The 12,883-nt window shown below is 40.8% G+C and overlaps 1 protein-coding gene across 4 annotated transcripts in view; it reads right to left on the reverse strand.

Annotated features, from left to right (window-relative positions):
• Positions 1 to 12,883, reverse strand: part of CALCR (calcitonin receptor) — a 150,744-nt gene that overhangs the window by 25,518 nt on the left and 112,343 nt on the right. The window lies entirely within an intron of this gene.

Genomic DNA, 12,883 nt, shown 5'->3' on the forward strand with positions numbered 1-12,883 from the left:
TTACGCTTTAAACAGCCATCAGCTCTGAATGAGTCCCTTTGGAAAGCGCAAGTTTTTGTGGCGGCAGAGATTCTTTTTGTAGGGTACCAGGGATACTGTCTTTACTTCTTTGCAAGGTGACAGCTTTGCTCTATCTTGATGAAAAAACAAATTGACATGTGGAGCTGAATGGGTCGGGTGAAGCAGTTCCCATGCATGGCTCCCACAAGGTTGCAGACAGACCTTGACAAGGGGTTGTGGCTACACATTTCTGGGAAGCAGTGGGCAGATGGTGGAGGGAACCATGTTGTGTCCACTACTGGGGTGCCAGCTGGTGAGGGACGATGCTGCTCCTCTTCTGAATGTGTCTCATGTCCATTTGATTTCTTAGAGAGGGCAGTGAGGTCCTTCACCTGGACTTCCTTGTCACCACAACCCAGGAGGACCAGGATGAGTGGTTAGGCATTGCTGTGCTGGCAGACCCACTGCTTCTGGGGAGCACCACATGCTACCTGGAAATCTGAGGTCATAGCAGTGACAGCAAAGTAATAGTCCCCATCTGTTGCCACAGGAGAATACTTCTTTCCCCTAACTTCTGCAGATGTTTTCTAAGTTGAGTACCTGGGCTGTACAAGATGTCATTAGGACTCGTCTCTTTCAAGAGACACTTTTGCAGTTCAGCAGAGGGGGGACTGCATGTTTTGCATTTTTCTGGACTGCCCCTCTAGATCAGAAAATCTTCTCAGTCATCCAGTCCATCACCTTCTGTTCCCAATTCCCAATTGCCCAAACATGTGTATTTAGTTCTGTTTCAATATTTGCAATGCAGGTTGGTATTAACGAAACTATAGGTTTATTGATAGGTAAGGATATAGGATTCTGACAAGATTAGTGAGAACTGTTTTTTATTTTCTGGTAATTCATGTTTTCTTCTCACCATGCAGGACAGACTGTTACATCTTTTTTTCCACACCGTGGCTGTGCAGTTCGTAAAAGTGTGTCCGAAAAAGATTGTATACTGAACCCAGCCCAGCCCAACCAACCACCACTACCACCACCTCCAAAACAAATAAGTAAAGATGTATTTGCTTCTTTTTCTGTGGGCAAAAGTGTTCATTAAAGCTCTTATATAATTCCTGGACTCTTTTTCACAGGTTTGGGTCAATATGTTTATTGCCTTGTTTCCTAGCCCAGACTCAATGCTGTCTCCTAGCTGGTGGCTTACCTTTGTACCTTCTCCTCTTATTGATAACCCATCCCTACAAGGTCTGCCTTGCCTGACAGGCGCTTGCCTCAGTCTGCACACAGGTTCGGGTGCCCTCCCTGGCATCAGCCAGCCTCCCTGGCCTCTAAAACGCAAGCAAACTTCCCGAGCCGTCACAGCAGTTCTGAGCTTTGGGCTGGGCCAGCACTGTGTCCTCTTGTGGAGGAGCTGCAGGTCAGAGGGGCCACCTAAGAGCTCAAGGCATCGTTTTCCTGATGGCTTTAGCGGGAGTGACTCAGGCTGCCTGCATGTTGCATATGGGCTGGTCCTGCTCTTGCCAGGGCCAAATTGTCCCAGTGTTCCATCCAGTCACCTGGGCTCTAGGAACAGCTAGAGGAGGAACTGAGCACAGATGGTGAGTTCTGCAATAAAATCCATGGTACTTCTCAAATCTGTCATTTTGACTTAATTCTTTCCCTGTTTCATACTGCCCACCTGAAAGGAAGTTGGCTGTGGAGGATCCTTGCTCCTCTTTGCCTCTTCTCTGTATGCACTGCTCACCAGCCCTCTGAGCACAGACTGACAGAACATACCTTCCACCAGAACCAAGTCAGTCTTTGCTGGAACTTGTTTCTGTAGCTCAAACAAATGCACACATAGAAAAAACATTCCCTAACAGCTGTAGAGCTCCTTTTGCTTCATTTCCCAACATCTCTTTCTTTTGTGTAACCTCCATTTGAACTATGACTTGTGGCTTCAAAAATCAAATCTTTTACTTATCCTTTAGAGCAATGGACATGCAGATAACACATGACTCTTGAGGAACTTAATAACTTCTGATTTAATAAGTTAGAGAAGTAAGAAAACCCTTGGCAAAGTATAAAGCATTATTATGACTAGTGCTTTCATACACATCACATTAATTTGAGAATTTATGTGAAGAAGTTGTTATAAGGAGTTTAAACACAACAGTGCATTGAGATAAGATGTTAAATTCATGCTATTCAAAGGGAAACAAAAATCAGCCTGCTTTGGATGAGGTAATAAATGCAGTGTATTTCAGCTATGGCTAAGTGATGCGAAGGAAATATTTCCCTACAATAAAGAAACTGGTTTTCTTTGTTCAGAGCAAGTAAAAGAGATTTTTCAGTAAAAGAGAACCTTTTACTGATAAGAATAGGATTGGTAAAAATAAAACACAACAAATGAAACAAACACCTTGGTGTATATTAATCTTAATTGAGACAATAGCAAAAATAGTAAGTTTTATATAGTGTTTATTTTTACAGAAATGGGTAAAATAAAACTGTAAGATGATACAGAAATAAATTTTCCACCTGTGTAATGCTTGATAACTGATTGTTTTCTTTACTATAATTTATAAATATTTACTATAATCTATAAAGACTGATACCTATAATTTATAAAGACTGATATTTTTGCTATAAGGGTGGTGATACACTCGAACAGGTTGCCCAGAGGGGCTGTTAACTCCCTATACCTGCAAGTGTTCAAGACCACGTTGAATGGGGCTCTAAGCAACCTGGTCTAAAGGAAGGTGTCTCTGCCCACGGCAGGGATGTTGGAATTAGGTGACCTTTACGGTCCCTTCCAACCAAACCATTCCAAGATCTAGGATTTTATGACTGCAAACTTTGAGCTAAAAACATGTGCAGGAAGTTTATTTTCTGGTGAAGATAAAAGTTGTTGTAAGTTCTTTGAGGCAGAGGCTCTGTCCTTGTTGTGTCTTGTACAATATTCAGCACAGTGAAATCCAGGAAAGGATCATTGCAGGAGCTTCACACTCTGAAGGGGAGTTTAAAGTTATGAGCTTTTCAGTCTGCAGGTGTGCAGGTGACTGAAGCTAGTGAGTTCTGATTAATGAGCAGCACAGGCTGAGAGGAAATAGCAGGTCCTTTCTAGTGCAGCCCCATGACTGTTGCTCAGGTTGGTCTCCTGAACAAAGTAATAAACAAACACTCCACTTTTTGACAGCCTGGAAACAGACAGCACTGTCCTGCACTGTCCTGTTGGTGGCTATAACAAGGGGAAGTATGAAAAAATTATCAGGAAAAAATTACCAGCCCTCAAAGTTAGATAACCACCTAAAAAAGCATCTCTTTTGTGCTTCTGGAAAGATGGCCAAGAATGACCCTCTTTTGGCAGAATGCAGTGTGGAAATAAACTCAATCTGTGAGCAAGGAGGCTGCCTCTGGCCACATGTTTGCATTGCATTGATGGGAACAGAAACAAAGAAAGGTTCTCTACAGATCTGCAGAACAGCACCCAAAGAAAAAAAGGTCCCTTATTGCTGATTCTCCTTCCTCATAAAAGCAAACTCCAATGACTGCAATGATTATGGCCTAATTACTCTGGGGCAAAAGGGGTCAACAGGAATACAGTCTGTTATACCTCTCACTTGCAAATCCCTCAGAGAGTTATGGAAATCTTGTAAACACCACATCTGCAGTATGCAACAAAAGCACTTCAAAAGGATTCTGGAACATTTTCCAGAGGAGAAATAAATCAATTTACTCTCCTTTTACAAAAAAGATATAGAAACAGTGTCTATGATATTTTGCAGGGTATACTGGCACGCTATAAATACTTTTAATGTTCCAATCCTGCCAAAGGAGTCCCAAAGGCCCATCTGCCTATGCAGGACCCTGCAATTGCACAATAATGTAACTGGCATAGTGCTCTCCTCAGCTAATCCAACAGGCTCTCATCACATGTGCTTGTCATTTCTCTGTTGAGGCTCTCCTTGGTTATCGGTTAATAGCTTATGGACAGAAAACTGCACCATTAACTGCAGCACTTGCCCTCAGTGGGGCAAGTCAAGTAAAAATTTTTGAACTGCATAAACCCCCAAACTCCACTTTCAATGACAATAAAAAAATTTAATATGAAATAAACCTGCTAGTTGTTTGAGGAAGGTTGTGCTAGTAATTCAGTCAGAGCACACGGCTTGACTCTGTTTTGGCACAGTAAAGTCATACAGATTCCTGTGTGTGCCCATTCCTGCACTGCTCTCCTGGGTAAAGGAACTCAGGGTGGCAGGCTGGGAGGTCTGTATTTTACATCAGTCCTTGTCAAGTCCAGAGATCCTGCCCTGTGGAAAGCAAGTGTGGGAAAGCCCTTCAGCATGCATAAAGAAATGTCTCTTCTCCAAAGCTCACTATCCATTGAAATACCCCACACCAACATTTCAAATAAATTGCTGAGAACAGGCCAGCCAAGGTTATCCATTTTAAACCAAGCCAGCTATATGAGCCGTCACATCTGTACACTTCTTTGTTTAAAGGGAAATAAACATATTTGACCTTACTATCTTAGTTCCTCTTCACCTCTGGGAAACCTCCCCAGTGCATGGCAGCAAAGGACCCTCCTCGAAGAGATTACAGCTTGCCATGGAAGCCAGATAGGATTTATTCAAATTCAGTTTGAAGGCAATACAATATGTTCTCAAACATTCTAAACTTAGCACTTTAAAGGAGTAGCTTCAAGTTTGATTACTGCTCTGCTTTAAAAAATTGTGTGTTTTTTTTCTGACTATTAGAACACTATTCTGTGAAAATATTCTTAAATTCCAAGTATCCATATGTCACACAAATAAGCAATAAAAGTTTTTTCCAAAGCAAGACTGTGCTAAGTATTGTAGCTGTAAATCACTGGCTATCAGAACATCACATCATTATACAATGTATCTGCACTGAGTCATTCATTGAACTGTGTTCCAGTCAGAAACCTGGCATACTGGGGTTTGGAAGGAGATTAACTCTTTAATATACTTTTTAAGCATTTACAGAATGAAATGTACACAGTTCTCAGAGGGCTACCAGGTTTTGTGTTAAAATACAGGAAAATATGAAATTAAGCAACAGGGGATATTGGTAACAGCATGTGTATCCATGTCTATGCTATAGCAAAGCAGCCAGCCCAGATTAACACAAGCTGAACAGGAATTAATGAGGCTACATCTGCACTTCCATGAGTCCTGGCTGTGGTAGCAATAGTTCTCCCTGGACTGCAGCTTGGAGTTCTGCAGGGCAGAGGGGCTCTCACTGCACAACTGGCCCTGTCTCAGTGGGCAGTGGCCACTGGCTCCTCACCTGCAGGATGGCAAGTGTGACACAGGGCGTGAGGCAAGGCAAAACAGCCTCACCATTCCCAAGGGGTTTATCAGCTTGGTTTCTGAGTGGTGTTGCCAGAGAGAGGCAGCTTTTAAGGGAGCCATTGTAGGTATGATCCTGACTGATGGAGAAGAGCAGATGGGCCAGCAAAGAGGAAGAGAAAACAAGGGCAGGGCTGCGTAAAAAAATAGCACAAGACAGTGCAACCTGCTGTTCATTTGGAGAGGATCTGCTGCCACCTTCTCCCAGTGGAGGGAGGCAACCCCTGACAAAAAGGTTAAGAGCTCCTGCTATTCCAGGCAACTGTCCTCTACCATGACACCTGAGCAAGAGCGGCCAGGCACAGGATGACAGGACAAGGCAGAGGTTACTTGAATTTGCATCCAGGCATAGCTGAGCTCTGGGCATTGAGCCCTGAGCCAGGGTAGTTTGCATGGAGCATATCTAACAGTGAAGTACACCTACCTTATGTTTGAGGTGTGAGATCTAGACCTACAAAATAATTTCCTGGGGACTAGGTACTCTTTGATGACATGGATATATCCACTTATGATTCAGTTAAATGCTCCAGGAGTTTTCTAATGATACAACTGGGATTTGTGATACTAAATATAGACATCCAATCTCTCTCTCCTGTAATCAAAAGATAATGATAGAGATGATGCAGATTATAGTAAAAATTACCTCATCCTAAAGGATATATCTAAAATAAGCCAGATGGATAGTACCCTGAATGTAACTTTGTCTATCTTTAGCATGGGGTGACTAGGTCAGCTGTACGTGTCTGCAAAACAGGTGTCCAAATGTAAGACATGTCTGACCTTAAATGTTTATGAGTGTTTTAATTCTCTGGATTTGCTCAGATGCTACTCCAGTGTCTTTTCTGGGATGACCTGCTGCTAGATAGAGCTGCCAACCCTTCAAAGGATGTGGGGCCAAGGGAATGCTACAAAATCCTGAAGTCAGTCAATTGAGGGTATGCAAGCATAAGCCACTCAGGGGTGAGATGGTGAGCAAAGGAGTTCGATTATCCAAACAACTGATCTATTATTGGCCAATAGCTCATTCTGCCAACTAAATTTAAAGGTCATGTGCGTAACTAACCCAATCCTCTTGATGTTTGACTCTTGCTGAAAGTCATTACTGTTCCTTCTTCCATACCCTTATCCCTTATTTGGCTGTCATCTGTAAAGGCACTTTGATGTTTTTTTTTTTTTTTTTTTCTCTTCTGATTCAAGCTACTTCTGTTTGGTCTTAGATACCTTCAAGAAATACAGGGCAGCAGGGACATGGCTGAAAATGGGCAATACTGCTGGTCTGCACAGCAGTCATTGAAGGGCATGTCTGACTTCATGGTATAGATGTATAGGACGATGTAGTCCCTGGAGAGAAATGAGCACTCTGCATTTAATTCACATGTCTTGTTTTAGCCACCAGCTTTAGAGCGAGGTAAATTGTCTTGGACTGAGACACAGCTGCCTCTACAGGAAGCACTGCCATTTAATCAGACAAATCCCAGCCAGGAAAATGGCTGTGGCAGCATGATATTGGGGGGAGTATTGTGTTTTGGAAACATTATGGTACAGTCCTTCTGAGGGGAATTATTTTTTTGAAGAATCCAATGTTTTGAAGGATTTTGAAAAATCTTTTTGGGCAATTCATACTCAAATTTCTCACATTTCAGTTAGACCCTTTTAAAGGCATACTGCAAGGAAAACTTGGAGAGACACCTTGAATGTTTCTAGATATAATTGATTAATATTCACAGAGAAATATCAACACCTAAGCTGCTTAAATGTTCTATGAGTGTGGGAGGCCTTGTGTAAAACAGAAATTCATCAGGGTGCTACATGTCCTTACAGTGTAACACAAAATCCATCAAAAGGCAACTGTTAGCATCTGCACTTGTTGATCTGACATTTAAGGAATGGCTACTTGACATTTTTCTATGCCTGTGTTTTTAAGCACTAATGACATATTATCATCTGTTTAACTCTCAGTCTCTCAGACGCATTGGAGACAGCACAATTGACAGAAACTTTTGGTTGCCCAGGTACTGTCCCAAATTTTCACTTTGTCATCTCTCCCATCTCTTAGAAAGACCAAAGGGAAAAATGAAAAAAGCCTCAGAGACGTATCTAAGTCAAACACAATTCCATACCGTGGAAGACAAATAGCCTTTTGGAGACAGTACAGATCTGAGGGTAAAGTAAGCACACTTTCCTTGAGCAGCAGTTCTGGAGGCATGTCATGAATTTCAGCAAATCTGGAATGGATTCACTCATTTTGCATAAAGCAAAAGCGTGTGCTTTGCAGTGTGTGCTTTGCTTCAACAGCCTCATGGCTGCAAATGGCCACAGTGGCTAAACAGAAGAACAGAAGAACTGGGGTGCTGAGATTCTACTGATTTTGGGAACAACTATGCTGGGAGTGCTCACTTCTCCCTGCCACAATGGCAGAGCTTCTGGGTCCAAAGATGGTGCTGATGAATAATGACTAGGCAGAATGACAGGTTAAATCTGACTTTTCATAGATATTTACTTCTGAAGTTTGGACTTGTAGTGGGCATTTGAGTGCAGGTCTACCTCTCCTGAGCAGAAAAAATGCGGACAGAAAACATGGGAATGAGCTCTGGGATTTGATGCCTTCAGCTTCTGGGCAAAAATGCATTTTGCATTATTAGGCTCTTTCTGGAAACACATTTCTGGAGGAAATGGCACTCAGGCTTCTAAATAAGAGCTCATACACAGGATCTGATAGAGTTGGAGTTATTTTGACATGAAAATTTTTGCATTGTGCTGCATGAAAGCTATCATCCCTCCCTCTCTTTGTGTATGAGGGCACAGATAGATAGAGTAGGAATTTCCTTTCCCTGTCACCTCTGTGGTAACCCCTCTACAGACACAAAAAAATCAGGAACTGTGTTTGCTTGAACCTGGTGGGCTCAGCCACCACAACTGTGAACTTCAGCAATGTGATATGGTGCTTTGTCCAATTCAGAAATTCTTCTTAGTGGGGAAAACTTCTCTCTAACTTTCAACATTCATGCCAAATCTTCCTGTTCTTACTCTCATTCTATTGATTTCACAATTGCCCAGGCCCTGTGTCACCTCTTTGTGGCTAAACTGGCTGCTGAGGCTCCTATAAGTAATCTAATGGAAGGATGATGGATGAATAGATGTACGAAGATAAAAGACTTCAGAGATGCTTTGACAGTGACAGAAAAGTTGTGGAAATCATCACATTAAAAAAAATAATAAAATTATTTAAAAAGAATGGCACCTCCTGAAGCTCTACCCCAAATACAATACATGAAACAACTCAGAAGTTGTAAGCGCCCCTTTCCTTTGTGGATCTCAAACTTTGCTGTTTCCAGGGAAGTCTGCTCCATGATGGGGACTGCTGGAACAACCAAGGAAAATGGGTCACACAGAGCAGCAGTTTTGCCATTTTCCTCACTGATATAATTTATGACCACCATATTTGATAAAAATATGTTTTAACCCCCCATGCTCTGCCAGGCTAGATCAGCAGGAAACTAAAGCAAGAAGAGGTGAGAAGATAACATTTGTATGGTAAAAAGTACCCAAATTGACACTCTTCCCAAAATGCTCCAGATCTCCTTTGCTTTCTTGTTTTACATTGTCTCTCTATTCTGTTGGGAACAGGGGAATACCAATATTGAAACCCCATAAATTACAATAACTATTCTTTTAACACTTGTCATTTGTCCACACAGCTCAGTGTTTTATTTCTGTCCACACAGCTCAGTGTTTTACAGTTTTGTTGCAATTGTGGTAGGGAGGAAAACCTAGCACTATTGGGCAGTTGTGGTTTTCACTTTAATTTGTTAATGGAGAGATTATTTATAGTGTTCTGGTGTCCACAAGAAAGCTAGAATTTTTAGTATTGCTACTACCATGGCCTTGCTTTAAAACTTTAATGCTAGTGGTCACCAGACTTCGTGCTCTCTTGGTCTAACAATGCTGAAAGGAGTAAGATGCTTAGAAGACCTTAGTGCTTTGAAGGCTTGCTTGTTTCAGGAGATGGGTTTTGGACAGTACAGAGGACAAGTGTCCCTTTTCATCCCACCTCATGCCCATACTGTCAGCAAGCTTAGTGACATGCTTGCAAAGAGAAAGGGACTATGTACTCCTGCCAGAGACACAAGAGTGCACGTTGCACCATCAGCTAGGGAGGTAAACTAGCTCAAGAGCTTTAAAATATATCTACATCTACACAAGGAGGGAAAAACAGCCTCCATCCTCTCAGCCCTCACGTTCAAGGGCTGAGTTAGTTACAGATGTTGCCAGGAGGAAATGAAATCATGGTGCATGTAATTAAACAGGGATTGCTTTGGGTTCTTTCCTCCCAGGTCTGCTACTGAACCCATATAAGAGGGTGTACAGGTTGTTTATACATTAAGGCCTAAAGAAGATGTGTGGCAATGAGATGGGAGTTGACTGTGAGATTGGAGTCTGCCTGAATGGTTGCTGTGTCCTTACTCTCTGACATAACATGGCCAAGCATGAGACCCCACACAGGGCTCCTAGGAACTTCTAGTGGAGCAGTGGCCCTTGCTATGGCCTATATAAAACTGCAATCAAAATATAAACTTTCACACCATATAATGACAGAAGCAAGGGTGAAACTACCACTTAAAAGGTGAAGAGGCTACAGAAGAACCTGCAGAAATAAGAAAACAGGTATTTCTACTAGAATGCAAAAGAGAAAAAAAATACAGTAAGATCTCTAAAAGCCTTTGTGGAAGATGTTCTAATTTCTGAGACATTACTAATTTGTGACCAAACTTAGCTCCACCTAAAAGCATATTTATATGATGCCCATGGATCTGATGAATTGCTCAATTTCTCACTAGCAGAGCTGCCCCTTCAGGCATTAACTGTCACTTCCCTTTACTCTCATCAGCACTGAGTATTAAAATTACTACTCTTGTGGAATACAGAGAATGAAAAATACAAATCTGATGTGTAAGACTATATTGAGAGATTTATCATAAAGAGTTTTATTTATATTTCTGGAGGTTTTAATGGAGTACATAATGTGCTGTCCATAGATCATCTTTCTACAATGAGTCAGTCTCATTTAGGAAGGTGATAGATGATATCTCTTCCTATACATGTGGTTGCAGTAATAGCATAATTAATGCAGTTCCTAGTTCAGATAAAACAGTCAAAATTTTCAGTCTATGTAAATCAGTGTTCATACACATGCCCTGTTTGTTTTTATTTAAATGTCTTTGAGTCTTGTCCATTGTTTCTTCATTTCTTGTATGGCCACCTGGACTCAGATCCTTCTTTTCCATGGTTTCAGATCCAGATAAATCCGACAGAAAGAGAAACAGAGAGAGAGAAAATTGGATAACCAGAAAACATGAAGTAAATAAGCAAGTTAAGATTATTATAAAAGTGGCTCGACTTACCATTTTACATGAGCAGAATGATCATCAAAGGATTTAACTCTTAGCAGCAATGTGAGTAAGGATGTAGTACAGACTCTCCTCATGTAAATGATGTTTTGGATTGTCTCATGTTGTTTCTCCCTGGGTCACAGGGAGAATGGGGCTCTGTTGGAGTTAGGAAGGAATTTCCTCTCTTGCTCCTCCTGACTTTTGTCCTTGTTATTTAAGAGATTTCTTCTTTCAAAATTATATTAATTTGTTGAGGTCCTCATAAATTATGAATCACTGAAAGTATTTTCCCATGGCATTTCACATTTAAAATCTATTGTGAAACTTTAGGAAGGAAAAAAAAGGCAGGAATGTTGGGGTGGAAACACATTTATTATTTTGCAGAATAAATACCAGCAACCTCATCTCACTATATGGCTGCTACCTGAGTGGTATCCATGATAGCTTGAAATTCAATCTACACATTTCAGTATTTCTGTATACACAAAAGATGAGAGCCATACATACATGAACCTGTGAAGCTCCAAAGATGTGCATGTAAAAAGTGAATAATTGCAGCAAACTAGAGGAAGTCAGAAGCAGAAATCTTCAAATGGACTTATTAAAGCAGAGGGTACAGTAGGAGTAGAAAAAAACCCAAGATGTAAAGCTGTCATTTGCTCTGTTAATAGACATCAGCATAAAAATATGATGGGAATTTTTGTGATTTTTTTTTTAGCATTTTAAACATAAATCCTATAAGACTTCACATACTCACATAGAGATTTTCTGTAATTTCATTATATGTTAAAAATGTGCTCCTGATGGGAGGTTTTGAACATATTAGCAGGTCACCTTACCTCCTTTTCATTATTTTTTTTTTTTTTTTGTTTTATGGGAGGGAAATCTAAAATATGAGGCAAGATCAAGAAGTGAGTGTACCCTCGTCCCGTACTTGATGTTGGGACAAAAGTGTGACACCCCAGATCTTCTGGCCCCAAGGTTTGTACTTTGTCTGTAGACAGTCTTTCCATGCTGAGTCAAAGACATGCAAATTTGCTTCAGAAAAAGAAATTACAAAGCAATGGCAACACTGCTGTCACTTTTATACTATTTGTGCCATAGTAATGGGGGCTGGGGGTATCATCATGTGATGCTCAGTAGGCTGGAGCCAGTTCTGTAGCAATGGATCTTTGTTGGAGCCTCTGAGAGCTTTGTCATTGACTTCACTGGTGTTGAGAGTTCACTTCCAATAAAGATCAGGCCAAAATACACTAGATACATCTTTAAAATGAAATCTTAAAACACAAGACTCTGTCCCATGCCCTCAACTTTTAGTTTAAACTATTTCAGATAATTTATTTCTGATGTCACAAAGTATCATTCTTAACCCTGAGGTAATGATTTTACTTCAATTTAGGCGCCTGATATCATCTGCTAGCTTTTTATCTTCAAATATCAAGTGTATTTTCATTGCATCTCGTGCACAGGCTATCTACGCATGATGCTACGCAATGAAGAGAAACAAAATGTGTGATTTTTAAATTATTCTTTTGCTCTTCTATTTTTTAATCTCCAGATGGTTTCTGAGACTGGTAATGTTTTCTTTAGGCTATATATTTTCTGCTTTAATTAACTTACTTAATCAGAACACATTTGACAGCCACACATGTGATCAGATATCAGGTGCTAATATTTAATTCCTTTCATGAAATTAGAGGCAGATAAATGTTTGAATTATAATTGAATGATCTTATTAGACTACAAGATGATTAGTGTTAAAATGAAACTTGAGATTACCGAGTTTGCATTACTTTCACATTGGCTGGGGCTGCTGTAAGGACTGAGCACAATGTAATTGCTGGGTTAGGGGGCAAGAGCTGGATGACTGAGATCTGCCATATATATTTATCAGCTGAGGTGCTGGCACAGTTTGTATCAGTACCTAAGAGCAGTGAAGGTAACTAATGCTTTGATTTACTGCCTCCCAAGTTAAAAAATGCATCGAATAGCCATTTTTTGTGTGTTATATTGAAATAAGACATCTCTCTTTCCATCCTGTCCCTCCCCTGTGTGTGGTTTGTGAAGAAGGACAAGCAGTCACCAGAGGCAACTATCAGCTCAGGGGCTTTGTTGGGAATCATCAGGTAGTCACTG

The sequence above is a fragment of the Taeniopygia guttata genome, chromosome 2, assembly GCF_048771995.1.
Source record: "Taeniopygia guttata chromosome 2, bTaeGut7.mat, whole genome shotgun sequence".
In the NCBI taxonomy this organism is placed as follows: Eukaryota; Metazoa; Chordata; class Aves; order Passeriformes; family Estrildidae; genus Taeniopygia; species Taeniopygia guttata.